General features: G+C 44.5%; 1 protein-coding gene across 1 annotated transcript in view; it reads right to left on the reverse strand.

Moving 5' to 3' along the window:
• The window catches only part of LOC138948355 (uncharacterized), a 164,192-nt gene extending 151,305 nt beyond the window's left edge, over positions 1-12,887 (reverse strand). Inside the window, exon 1 of the mRNA XM_070319884.1 lies at positions 12,732-12,887. The gene's annotated coding sequence lies outside the window, so the exon portion shown is untranslated. The remainder of the gene's footprint in view (positions 1-12,731) is intronic.
• Positions 12,888-13,860: the final 973 nt, after the last annotated feature.

A 13,860-nucleotide genomic window follows, 5' to 3' on the forward strand; every position in this document is an offset into this window, starting at 1 on the left:
CACACACACACACACACACACACACACACACATACACACACGCACACACGCGCGCGCGCACGCACGCACACACACACACACACACACACACACACACACACACACACGCACGCACGCACTCCCGCAACACCTCTCTCTCCTTTAATTCCTTAAATGCACATTGTGTTGCATTCCATACAATGTATTTCTGTATTTTATATGATTGAATTTATATTTTTAATGTGCGTCTGTCTGTATGTGTTGTATAAAGGACAGGTTGGAAGAATAGGCTTTGCCTAAAACCTTTATCCTTTTGTAATAAAGTTCTGAGTCTGAGTCTGAGTCTGAGTCTGAGTCTCTCTCGCTCTCTCTCTCTCTCTCTCTCTCTCTCTCTCTCTCTCTCTCTCTCTCGCTCTCTCTCTATTTCTTGCTCTCTCACCGTACTCTTACGTCGGAAAAGGCCACCCAATTGCTTGAACACATACGAAAAGTCAAAATCCTGACGGCGTAGTGTGTGAAGTTAGATTTTTTTGATGAATTAATTTATCAGATTGACACTTGTTGAGCTTTAAGTTAATACTTTACTTAAACAAAAAATCGCTATGCACAGCAAACTTCCAGGCTGTTCATTGTTATATTTAGTCAAGTTTTGACTAAATATTTTAACATCGAGGGGGAATCGAAACGAGGGTCGTGGTGTATGTGCGTGTGTCTGTGTGTGTGTGTGTGTGTGTGTGTGTAGAACGATTCAGACTAAACTACTGGACCGATCTTTATGAAATTTGACATGAGAGTTCCTGGGTATGAAATCCCCGAACGTTTTTTTCATTTTTTTGATAAATGTCTTTGATGACGTCATATCCGGCTTTTCGTGAAAGTTGAGGCGGCACTGTCACGCCCTCATTTTTCAACCAAATTGGTTGAAATTTTGGTCAAGTAATCTTCGACGAAGCCCGGACTTCGGTATTGCATTTCAGCTTGGTGGCTTAAAAATTAATTAATGACTTTGGTCATTAAAAATCTGAAAATTGTAAAAAAAAATAAAAATTTATAAAACGATCCAAATTTACGTTTATCTTATTCTCCATCATTTTCGGATTCCAAAAACATATAAATATGTTATATTCGGATTAAAAACAAGCTCTGAAAATTAAATATATAAAAATTATTATCAAAATTAAATTGTCCAAATCAATTTAAAAACACTTTCATCTTATTCCTTGTCGGTTCCTGATTCCAAAAACATATAGATATGATATGTTTGGATTAAAAACACGCTCAGAAAGTTAAAACAAAGAGAGGTACAGAAAAGCGTGCTATCCTTCTTAGCGCAACTACTACCCCGCTCTTCTTGTCAATTTCACTGCCTTTGCCATGAGCGGTGGACTGACGATGCTACGAGTATACGGTCTTGCTGAAAAATGGCATTGCGTTCAGTTTCATTCTGTGAGTTCGACAGCTACTTGACTAAATATTGTATTTTCGCCTTACGCGACTTGTTGTTAGGTGTGTAAGTGGAGGACTGGCCTTATTCCATGTACAAGCCTGGGCAGCTCTGAGATGTTTAGCCACATCGTTTACACGGCAAGGGCTGTGCCTTTCAACAAAGCGTAGAAATGATGCTCCGGAGCTAAAGATAGGGACTTTGGTGATGAGACGATCACAGGTGGGTCTGGGAGAAAGCCGGTGGGATGGGGTGGGGCAGGGGAGCGTGCGACAGAAAGAAACAGAGGACGAATGACAGAAAGAAACAGAGGACGAATGACAGAAAGAAACAGAGGACGAATGACAGAAAGAAACAGAGGACGAATGACACAAAAAAAAACCAAGTAAAGACAGAAACAAACAAAGACAGACACCAACAATGAGAAAGATAGAATAAAGAAAAGCGAGGATCCGGAACAAATAAAAAGTGATCGAAAAGAAAACTGCAAACAGGATCCGATTTTAAATCCAGAGGTACCGTTCCTATCACCGATTCCTCTCCGAACTATATCGCCGTAACTCCTGAAGCTGAACTCCAATAAACAACGACACTAGACCTTAATCATTGTGTCCACCCAATACCCCTTATTAGTACACTGGGTGGTGACAGCACCGACCTGGAACGACACCACCCTAATTAGTGAAGACACCCTAATTAACGGATTTACGGTTCGAAGACAAGGGAATATTTTTGGGTTGCAGTAAAGTTGATGTGACTCTTGGGACTTGGTCAAGAGTGCGTGTGCTTGAGCTTGTATTAGTAAAAACACATCTAACAACAGAACAACTACAGCTTCTTTTGTGCACGTACGTGACTAATCACTCAGATCTTCGTCTTCGATGTATGACAACTACATTTTCAGCGAAACAAAACACGGGAGATAAATGCTTGTCAGACGACGTTGCCTTTAATACTTTGCTTTTATTTTTTCTATTTTTCTTATTTTCTCTGAGGTGAACATTAAACGAACTGCCTTCGTAGCAATCTGCCAAACCCCGGGCAAAGCCGGGTACTGATCGCTGGTATCAAATTACTTGTACATCGTACATATAACGGCATGCGCATGAGAGAGCCTTTTCTTACAATCCGTCCTTAGGACGCCAACACACACACACACACACACACGCACACACATACACACACACACACACACACACACACACACACACACACACACACACACACACACACACACATATATAAAACACACACATACAAAACAACTAAAAGAACACTACCGATTTACACTAAAGCAGAAACACTATAGAAGTTAAAATTCAAACACCGTGTTTGAGAGAGAGAGAGAGAGAGAGAGAGAGAGAGAGAGAGAGAGAGAGAGAGAGAGAGAGAGAGAGAGAGAGAGAGAGAGAGAGAGAGAGAGAGAGAGAGAGAGAGAGAGAGAGAGAGAGAGAGAGAGAGAGAGAGACAGAGAGAGAGAGAGAGAGAGAGAGAGAGAGAGGGAGAACAAATTCTTTTTTTAACGAGGGTAACGGTAAAAGCAAACATGTGCTTTTTTACAGACAGACAGAGACAGAGCTAGAGACAGATGAACAGAGACTGAGACAGGGGGGAACTGATGGTAGCCAAAGGCTTACTTCACGCTTGGCTAAACACGATAACGCGACATGATGCGCAAACAGCGCAACCAATGCAGAGAATGCAAGGCTGCACCCTATTTCTTGTTGTTGCGAGCCATCATGAATGACTTAGGTCAAAATGAGTTCGGCTCATTCTCTCCCTGACCGGACGCTACAGTCCTACGCGAATCCGCTATCAAAACAAAAATACAGAGTTATCTCCCATATGGTTTTCGCGAGCACTGATCTAAATTTGAGATCAGTGTTCGCGAGACGAAACTGATTGCAGATTGGCCGACTTTGACAGTGATCTCCGTTCTGTTCTTCACAGTTATGATAAAGAAATCGTTCTAAGGTCAAAACAAGTCGAAATTTTGGGACTGCTGCCGGAAGGAGACCGTAATATATGGTTTCATCACTGTCAACTGGTTACAGAAAAAATCGTCTGCTCCAGTTAGCGCCGAAACCAAACGGTTGATTATTATAGAACATTGATATTTTATGATGCAACGCGCCGTATTGCCGCGTTTCGGTATATAGACGCGTGAGGCAGGAATAGCCTCCCTTGAGCTATCGGCCATACTGTCTCGACCATGTAGCGGTCGCTCCGACAATATAAGCGTTAAAGAGGTAATAATACTTTATTTTGACTGCCAGAAATCTAGTTTGTTTACATTTTAAACACTTATAGTTCGTACTATTGCAATCACAACTCGATAAGTTGTTATCTAGTTTCATTTTTAAAAGAGCACGTGCTTATCATGGTTTCGTTGTTTTCTTTGTTGCAGTCAGTTGTCATTCGTACGAGACTGAATAAATTCTTGAAAAACACAGAAGTGTTATTATCATTTATGACAACTGACTCTAGCCTTTAGAGCGTTCGAGATGCCTGCTGTCGGGTGTCCTTTCCCTCAGTGCGACTACACCACTCCTGTATGGAAAGCCGTTTGGCTCATAACCATTACACGCGTAATAAAAAATAAATACACGCGTAATAAATGATTAATACGCGTGTAATAAATGATTAATGCGCGTGTAATAATCATTTTTTACGCGTGTAAGAAATGATTAAATACGCGTGTAATAACTATTTCATGCGCGTGTAAGAAATGATTAAATACGCGTGTAATAAATATTTCATGCACGTGTAAGAAATGATTAAATACACATGCAGGAAATAGTTTATACGCGTGTAAGAAATGATTAAATGCACGTGGAATAAAAATGTCATACACGTGTACGAAATGATTAAATACACGCGTAATAAATATTTCATGCGCGTGTAAGAAATATTTAATACACGCGTAATAAATATTTTATGCGCGTGTAAGAAATAATTAATACACGCGTAATAATCATTTCATGCGCGTGTAAAAAATATTTAATACACGCGTAATAAATATTTCATGCGCGTGTAAGAAATAATTAATACACGCGTAATAATCATTTCTTACACGCGTATGAAATAGTTATTACACGTGTATTTAATCATTATGCTATTCCATAGCATAAGAAAAAAGATAAATTACACGCGCATTAATCATTTATTACACGCGTATTAATCATTTATTACGCGTGTATTTATTTTTTATTACGCGTGTAATGGTTATGAGCCAAACCACGATGCGGCCGTGGTAGCGGCACTACTAAACGCTCACGCCATGACACACGCGCAACCAGCTCAACAATATGGAAAGCCGTTTGGCTCATAACCATTACGCGTGTAATAAAACATAAATACACGCGTAATAAATGACTAATACACGTGTATTTATTTCTTATTGCACGTGTAATTTATCTTTTTTCTCATGCTATGGAATAGCATAATGATTAGATACACGTGTAATAAATATTTCATACTCGTGTAAGAAATGATTAAATACACGCGTAATTAACATTTCATGCGCGTGTAAGAAATATTTAAATACACGTGTAATTATTTATTACACGTGTATTTAAATATTTTTTACACGCGCATGAAATGATTATTACGCGTGTATTAATTACTTCTTACACGCGCATGACTCGAAATATTTCTTACGCGTGTATTAAATATTTCTTACACGCGCATGAAATATTTATTACGCGTGTATTTAATCATTTCGTACACGTGTATGACATTTTTATTCCACGTGTATTTAATCATTTCGTACACGTGTAAGACATGATTAAATACACGTGTAATACATATTTCATACACGCGTAAGAAATGAATAAATACGCGTGTAATAAATATTTCATACAAGCGTTAAAAATGCAGGAGTCACGTGGTTAAGCGACTTAAAAACTCGGACTGGGAATCCACATGAAAAACACTCTATGCGTCTTCCTCGCCTCGCTTTGCACGCTTACAGCTCAAGATGGCGGAAGCGGCAAACGTCAATGTCACCTTAGAAGGTTTGCGAGAACAATTTAACGCCTTTGCCCAGGCTCGCACAGCATTGGAAAGGTAAGTTACTTGTTTTATCAGATGAAGTCGGTTGTTGTGCGCGCGAACCGGAAGTAGAATAGACGAGAGTTGTTGCTTTGCATGTCGTATATTTTCCGATTCAAGTTTTAAGTTTATTACGGGTGTATGTAATGATTAAATACACGTGTATTTAAATAATTTCCTACACGTGTATTTAATCATTTCTTACACGCGTATAAACTATTTCCTGCACGTGTATTTAATCATTTCTTACACGCGCATGAAATATTTATTACACGCGTATTTAATCATTTCTTACACGCGCATGAAATATTTATTACACGCGTATTTAATCATTTCTTACACGTGTATGAATTATTTATTACACGCGTAAAAATGATTATTACACGTGCATTAATCATTTATTACACGTGTATCAATTATTTATTACACGTGTATTTATGTTATATTACGCGTGTAATGGTTATGAGCCAAACGGCTTTCCATACAACAACCACAGGCAGCGGGCACAGCTGCCAAGGTGGAGAGAGTTCGCCGGCCGTCTATATCACAAGGTGGGACTACTGAGGACTGGTCATACTTCCTTTCCAGGTGGGAGGATTATGTCAAAGCCACAAAAATCGCAGGGCCAGACAAAGTAATCCAGTTACTTGAATGTTGCGATGATCGACTCAGAAAAGACATAACACGGGCGGCAGGAGGATCCCTTACCAATAAGACAGAAGATGAAGTACTGAAGGCGATCAAACAACTTGCCGTCCGGCAGGAGAACACAATGGTGGCTAGGGTTTCACTCCATGGTATGCGCCAGGATAGAGAGGAGTCAATCCGGGCATTTTGCGCACGCGTCCGCGGCCAAGCAAACATCTGCAAGTTAACCACCACATGCCCGACATGCGCAGCCGATGTCAACTATACTGACACCATCATTCGTGACGTACTGACCAGAGGTGTCGCCGACCCAGACATCCAACTTGACCTCCTTGGAGACAAAAACCAAGACATGTCCCTTGAAGATGTCGTCACACTCATCGAAGCCAAGGAATCGGGAAAACGCTCAGCTTCTCGCCTGCTTGACTCTCACACAACTGACGTAGTTTCCACAGCAGCGTCACGCAGTCGATACAGGAGAGACCAAAGGGACAGCCGCGTTCATAAACTACAGTCAAAGCCACAAGAGGAACTCTGTTTTTATTGCGGATTAGCAGGGCACGGCACTAGAGCTCCAGCGAAAGAAAGAAGAACCACCTGCAAAGCCTACGGCCACAAATGTACCCTCTGTGATCGGGAACACCATTACGAGAGCGTTTGCAAATCAGCATCCAAGACAGAGATCAAGAGTGTATCGGCAGACACCACGAACACTACAGTTACTCTCTGCAGTACCACAGACACGCCCCACGACACCACAGCTGCAGCATTAAAGCACCACACCTTCGACAAGACTACTGGCAGATGGTCTGAAAGACGATCCCGTGCCCAACCACACGTAGATGTACAGGTGTCTGTGGCAGATTTCAGCGACTTAGGCCACGAGCACCCTGCCAACACCCGTACGGTCTCCCGCACAGCCATCGCTGACACCGGCTGCCAGAGCTGCTTAGCTGGCGTGCAGATCATCCGTCAACTGAACCTAAAGCCAGAAGACCTCCTTCAAGCTGCTACAAACATGCACGCTGCAGACAACAGGCCAATACCCATCATCGGTGCCCTTCCACTGCTGATTACTGCACCAACCACAGAAGGAAAACTCCTACAGTCAAGACAACTTACCAACGTCACGGACACCCTCCAAGACACTCTCTATCTCAGCCGGGAAGCTTGCACTGACCTTGGAATCATATTTCAGGACTTCCCCACGGTGGGCCACAATGACGTCTGCGCTGCAGCCCCCCATACAACGTGTGACTGCCCACTTCGCCAACCATCGCCACCACTCCCCACTCTCCCATTCCCAGCTACTGCCGAGAACCGGGAAAAACTCGAGAAGTTCCTCCTTGACTACTACAAGTCATCCACCTTCAACACTTGTGAGCACCAGCCACTACCGCTGATGGAAGGGCCACCCCTACACCTCATGATCAACCCCGATGCTGAACCAGTCGCCCACCACTCCCCTATCCCAGTTCCCCTTCACTGGCAAGAAGAAGTGAAGGCGGCGCTCGATCAGGACGTCAGGCTGGGCGTACTCGAGGAGGTACCTATAGGAGAACCAGTGACCTGGTGCCACCGCATGGTAGTGTGCCCTAAGAAGGATGGCAAACCTCGGCGTACAGTCGACTTTCAAGCCCTAAACGCACATGCTGTAAGAGAAACGCACCACACGCCATCCCCTTTCCTTCAGGCTCGCTCTGTCCCCCACGGAACAAAAAAGACCGTCCTAGACGCTTGGAACGGCTACCACAGCGTACCGATACGCGAGGAGGACCGCCACCTGACCACATTCATCACCCCATGGGGCCGCTACCGCTACAAAACAACACCCCAGGGGTACATTGCATCAGGTGATGGCTATACTCGCAGATACGACGCCATCGTGACTGATATCTCCAACAAAACCAAGTGCATCGACGACGCACTGCTGTGGGCAGACACTCTGGAAGAAAACTTTCACCAAGTAGCCAACTGGTTAGATGTATGCGGCCGCCATGGCATCACGCTCAATCCAAGCAAGTTCAAATTCGGAAGGGACACCATCGAATTTGCTGGTTTCGAGATTGGACCCAACAACGTCAGACCAGCCAGGCACCTCACAGAGGCTATACGGGACTTCCCTACACCCACCTCTATCACAGATGTACGTTCCTGGTTTGGTCTCCTCAACCAAGTCGCCTACACCTTCTCCATGGCGGAACTGATGCAGCCATTCAGAGATCTTCTCAAACCCAAGACACAATTTGAGTGGACTGAAGAACTGAACCAACTCTTCATCAAGTCAAAGGAACACATCATCAATGAAATTGAGAGAGGCGTCCAGATATTTGACAAATCCCGCCCCACATGCATTGCGACAGACTGGTCTAAGTCAGGGATTGGGTTCTGGCTCCTCCAGAAACACTGCTCCTGCTCCAGCACTGAACCCTTCTGCTGCGCCACAGGCTGGAAGGTCTCCCTCGTAGGTAGTAGGTTCACCCACTCTGCGGAATCACGATATGCGCCGATAGAAGGTGAAGCCCTCGCTGTAGCTGAAGCACTCACAAAGGCCAGATACTTCGTCCTTGGGTGCTCCAACCTCCAGATCGCTGTCGACCACAAGCCACTGTTGAAGATCTTCGGAGACCGTCATCTTCACGAGATACAAAATCCAAGACTTCGCAACCTCAAGGAGAAAACCCTCTCATTTCGGTTCAAAATGGTTCACATACCGGGGATCAAACACAAAGCGGCAGACGCCCTCTCACGTAACCCAACCGGTAAGCCCGATCACCTCTCACTCTCTGATGATCTTGCTTCCCTCCATGACACAGACGCAGGCCACTTGTCCACTCACTCCTTATCCACACCCCACCTACAGGCCGTGACGATGGACAGGGTCAGAGTTGCCACCACAAGTGAGCTCCATGACCTCACAGAACTCATCGAAGCAGGACTCCCACCATCTCGTATGGACATGCCGGACGGCCTGAAAGAATACTTCCGTTTCAAAGATGACCTCAGCACAGATAACGGGATCATCATGTACAAGGACAGGGTGGTTGTCCCACCATCTCTTCGCAAGGAAGTCCTCTCGACACTCCATGCAGCTCATCAAGGGACCACTTCCATGACCTCCAGAGCTGAAACCTCTATCTTCTGGCCAGGCATAATCAACGACATACAGTACATGCGCTCCTCATGCTCACACTGCAACAGGAACGCCCCGTCCAACCCGAACGCACCTCCTACACCTCTCACGAACCCAGCCTACCCCTTCCAGCTATTATGCGCAGACTACTTTCACTTCAAGGGACATTATTACCTCGTTGTCGTCGACAGGTACTCTAATTGGCCTATAGTAGAGAGAGCGGAAAGTGGAAGCAAAGGCCTGATCACATGCCTCAGACAGACTTTCGTGACGTACGGGATTCCGGAGGAAATGGCATCAGACGGAGGACCCGAATTCACAGCCAATGATACTCGACAGTTTCTGAAGAACTGGGGCGTCCACCACAGGCTATCATCCGTGGCCTTCCCCCACAGCAACTGCAGGGCCGAGGTTGGCGTGAAGACCATAAAACGTCTCCTCATGGACAACTCCGATGTTGATGGATCACTCAACACAGACAGCTTCCAACAGGCGATCCTTCAATACCGTAACACACCTGACAGGGATACTCGCCTATCTCCCGCCCAAAGTGTCTTCGGTCGCGCCATCCGGGACTTCATTCCCATCCACCCTGGCAAATACACACCACACCTGACTTGGCAAGACACTCTCTCTAGCCGTGAGGAAGCCTTACGTCATCGCCACATGAAATGCGCGGAACGCCTGAAGCAACACACAAGAGCACTTCCCCCTCTGGTCGTCGGTGACAAGGTACGGGTCCAAAATCAGACTGGTCCGTACCCCCTCAAATGGGACAAAACTGGAACAGTCATCGAGGTCAAACAGTTCGATCAGTATGTCATCCGACTTGACGGATCCCGCCGAGTCACACTCCGCAACAGGAAATTCCTCCGCAAGTTCATCCCTGCTGTAACAGACACACCAACCTGGAGCCCTTCAGCACACGAGGAACAATTACCCGCAATACCTCCCAAGGACCAAGGGACAACAGACACACCAACCTGGAGCCCTTCAGCACACGAGGAACAACTACCCGCAATACCTCCCAAGGACCAAGGGACACCAGACACGCCATCATCAGGGATACCGGCTCCACCCGTGCCACGGACACAGACCCCTCCTCCTCGACCTACGCATCCGGAACCTCCCCCATCTGTGCCGACAACGCCACGCCCAACTCCGCATGCAACGCCGGCAAAGTCCGCTCCACATGCCAGACGGTCCATCCACCCTTTGACCGAACATACTCCCCCTACTGAAGCACCCACAGAGTCGGTCGTTGAACCGAGACGATCAAGCCGCAAATCGATGCCACCTGCTTACCTCTCGGACTATGTTCTAGCGACCACAAACTCCCCAATCAATATGTGACGTGAACGTTGAACTTTCCCTGCCATTCCGGATCAGTGATGCTTCACTGTGGACTTTGTTTCTCGATTATATCATTATTTCAGTCTTTTATTTCATCCCGAGTCATTGATGTCCGCAACAAATCACTCGGTATTTTTATATCGTGCCACCAAAAGACTTGGGGGGGGGGGGATATAGAACATTGATATTTTATGATGCAACGCGCCGTATTGCCGCGTTTCGGTATATAGACGCGTGAGGCAGGAATAGCCTCCCTTGAGCTATCGGCCATACTGTCTCGACCATGTAGCGGTCGCTCCGACAATATAAGCGTTAAAGAGGTAATAATACTTTATTTTGACTGCCAGAAATCTAGTTTGTTTACATTTTAAACACTTATAGTTCGTACTATTGCAATCACAACTCGATAAGTTGTTATCTAGTTTCATTTTTAAAAGAGCACGTCCTTATCATGGTTTCGTTGTTTTCTTTGTTGCAGTCAGTTGTCATTCGTACGAGACTGAATAAATTCTTGAAAAACACAGAAGTGTTATTGTCATTTAATTATCACGTGACACTTTTGCCATATTTAGAGTTGTTTGCACAGTAAATACAGCCGCGAAAAATAGCTCGCTTGAAACTGTCTTACATATCAATTCCTTTGTAATTTAAAAATTACAAAACACCATGAAAAATCATTATGGACGATCGCGAATCTGCTTATATCAATAATACATTACAAAAACCTCTAAATATGTAAAAAAAAAATCGGTTTCCTTGCCAGACAAGGAAACTCAAGGCATCCTGTCAGGGAGAGAATGAGCCGAACTCATTTTGACCTGAGTTCAGGATGGTTGCGAGCGTGATCTTTGTCAGGGTCTACTGGTCATGGCTCGTTTTTGCAAGTCTTTATTTCTTTTGATTTAGTTTGTGTTTGTCTTCATTCTAAGTGACAAAAGTCAAGGTCCCCCAGATGCTGTTGTCATTGTGGGTCTCTCCTTGAGAAAAAAGGTACATTTGCCGTGTAAGGTAGGGAGGGACGGGCTTCCGGAACACAGAACACATCCTTATACCCCCCCCCCCCCCTGCATTGTCAAGGTGTACACGTCATTGCTAATATTTATTTCTTTTAATTAAGTAGTGTGTCTCTTTTAATTAAGTGCTGGCGGGCTTTCTTGAGATTCTTTCAGTTGAGAGTTTTGGGTATGTACATGTTTTCATCAAAACTATTGTGTCCGTGTCTCCCTGTCTGCGTCTCTCTGTCTTTATTTCTGTGCCCCCCCCCCCCCTCCCTATCCCCATAAACACCCCTTCTGCCCCCTCCCCACACACACACAAAAAGGAGAGAAAAAAAGAAGTTGTTTCTGACATATCTCCGGCTCAATCGTCAGGATTTGCAAAAGTCGTCCAACTTTTGACCAAGTAAGGACAAACCTGTTTATGTAATTTCTGATTCCATGGTGCAAAATCGTGGTTTTCGCGTACTGAAAACCAGACGGACTAACAGATCTACACATTCACGTTCACCTTCGCGCTGACACGCACGCGAACGCAAACATGGCAAGCATATGCGCAAGCGGCAGCACAATCGTTCGCATACATCAAATACACCAAGGTATGCCTGTCGAATTACCCTGAGATACAAAGTGAGAGAGGGAGAGGAGAGAGAGAGAGAGAGAGAGAGAGAGAGAGAGAGAGAGAGGGAGAGAGAGAGACAGAGACAGACAGAGAAGAGAGAAAGAGTGAGACAGACAGACAGACAGAGAGATAGACAGACAGACAAACCGACAGACAGCCAGACAGCCAGCCAGCCAGCCAGCCAGCCAGACAAACAGACATACAGAGAGATCAGACAGACAGGGAAGCAGACAGACGGACACACTAGCGAACCTACCGACGAAGATGGACAGACATACAGACAGACAGACAAACAAACCAGCAGACAGACAGACATACAGACAGACAGACAGACAGACGGACATAAGGACAGACGAACACACACTCTGTGACACACACACTGTGACACACACACACACACACACACACACACACCCACCCACCCACACACACTTACACACACACACACACACACACACACACACACACACACACCACAAATTACCACATAACGTAAAAACCAACCTTCTTATATTTATCGTATCGAGTTTATGTAAATATTCCAAGGGTTCACCAAGAAAACAGCACACAAAACACGGTTTAAATCCTCTCACACACGCACCTTCACTCTCTTTTGGCCGGGACGTTGCAACAGCCAGGGTGACAGAAAAACACGACTGACCTCACACACAAACACACACACACAGAGGGGGGCGGAGGAAAAGAGAGAGGGAGGAAGAGAGCGATGCGCCGACGAATGCCGGGATCCCAGTACACCCGTATTCCCTGTGCCGAATGACGGTTCAGTCCACGGCTGAAGTCGGCTAGCCTTGAGAGCATCATATGTTACCGATAGCTATAAATACCTGATCTTTTTAAAGGGTTATGTTGAATTTGAGTGTCGTACATTCACAGCTCACAAGCCAGTACGTGGCATTATTGACTTTTTTAATTTTAATTTTTAATTTTTAAACATTTTAATTCAAGTTTTAAATACAGTTCAACACAAACATACATGTGTGAGGAGGTCTATTACAACAAGAAAACAATACTTATGCATTATTGACTGATTTTTACATTTAGTCAAGTTTTGACTAAATGTTTTAACATCGAGGGGGGAATCGAGACGAGGGTCGTGGTGTATGTGCGTGTGTGTGTGTGTGTGTGTGTGTGTCTGTGTGTCTGTGTGTGTGTGTAGAGCGATTCAGACTAAACTACTGGACCGATCTTTATGAAATTTGACATGAGAGTTCCTGGGTATGAAATCCCCGAACGTTTTTTTCTTTGTTTTGATAAATGTCTTTGATGACGTCATATCCGGCTTTTCGTGAAAGTTGAGGCGGCACTGTCACGCCCTCATTTTTCAACCAAATTGGTTGAAATTTTGGTCAAGTAATCTTCGACGAAGCCCGGACTTCGGTATTGCATTTCAGCGTGGTGGCCTAAAAATTAATTAATGACTTTGGTCATTAAAAATCTGAAAATTGTAAAAAAAAATAAAAATTTATAAAACGATCCAAATTTACGTTCATCTTATTTTCCATCATTTTCTGATTCCAAAAACATATAAATATGTTATATTTGGATTAAAAACAAGCTCTGAAAATTAAATATATAAAAATTATTATCAAAATTAAATTGTCGAAATCAATTT

The sequence above is a fragment of the Littorina saxatilis genome, linkage group LG15, assembly GCF_037325665.1.
Source record: "Littorina saxatilis isolate snail1 linkage group LG15, US_GU_Lsax_2.0, whole genome shotgun sequence".
In the NCBI taxonomy this organism is placed as follows: Eukaryota; Metazoa; Mollusca; class Gastropoda; order Littorinimorpha; family Littorinidae; genus Littorina; species Littorina saxatilis.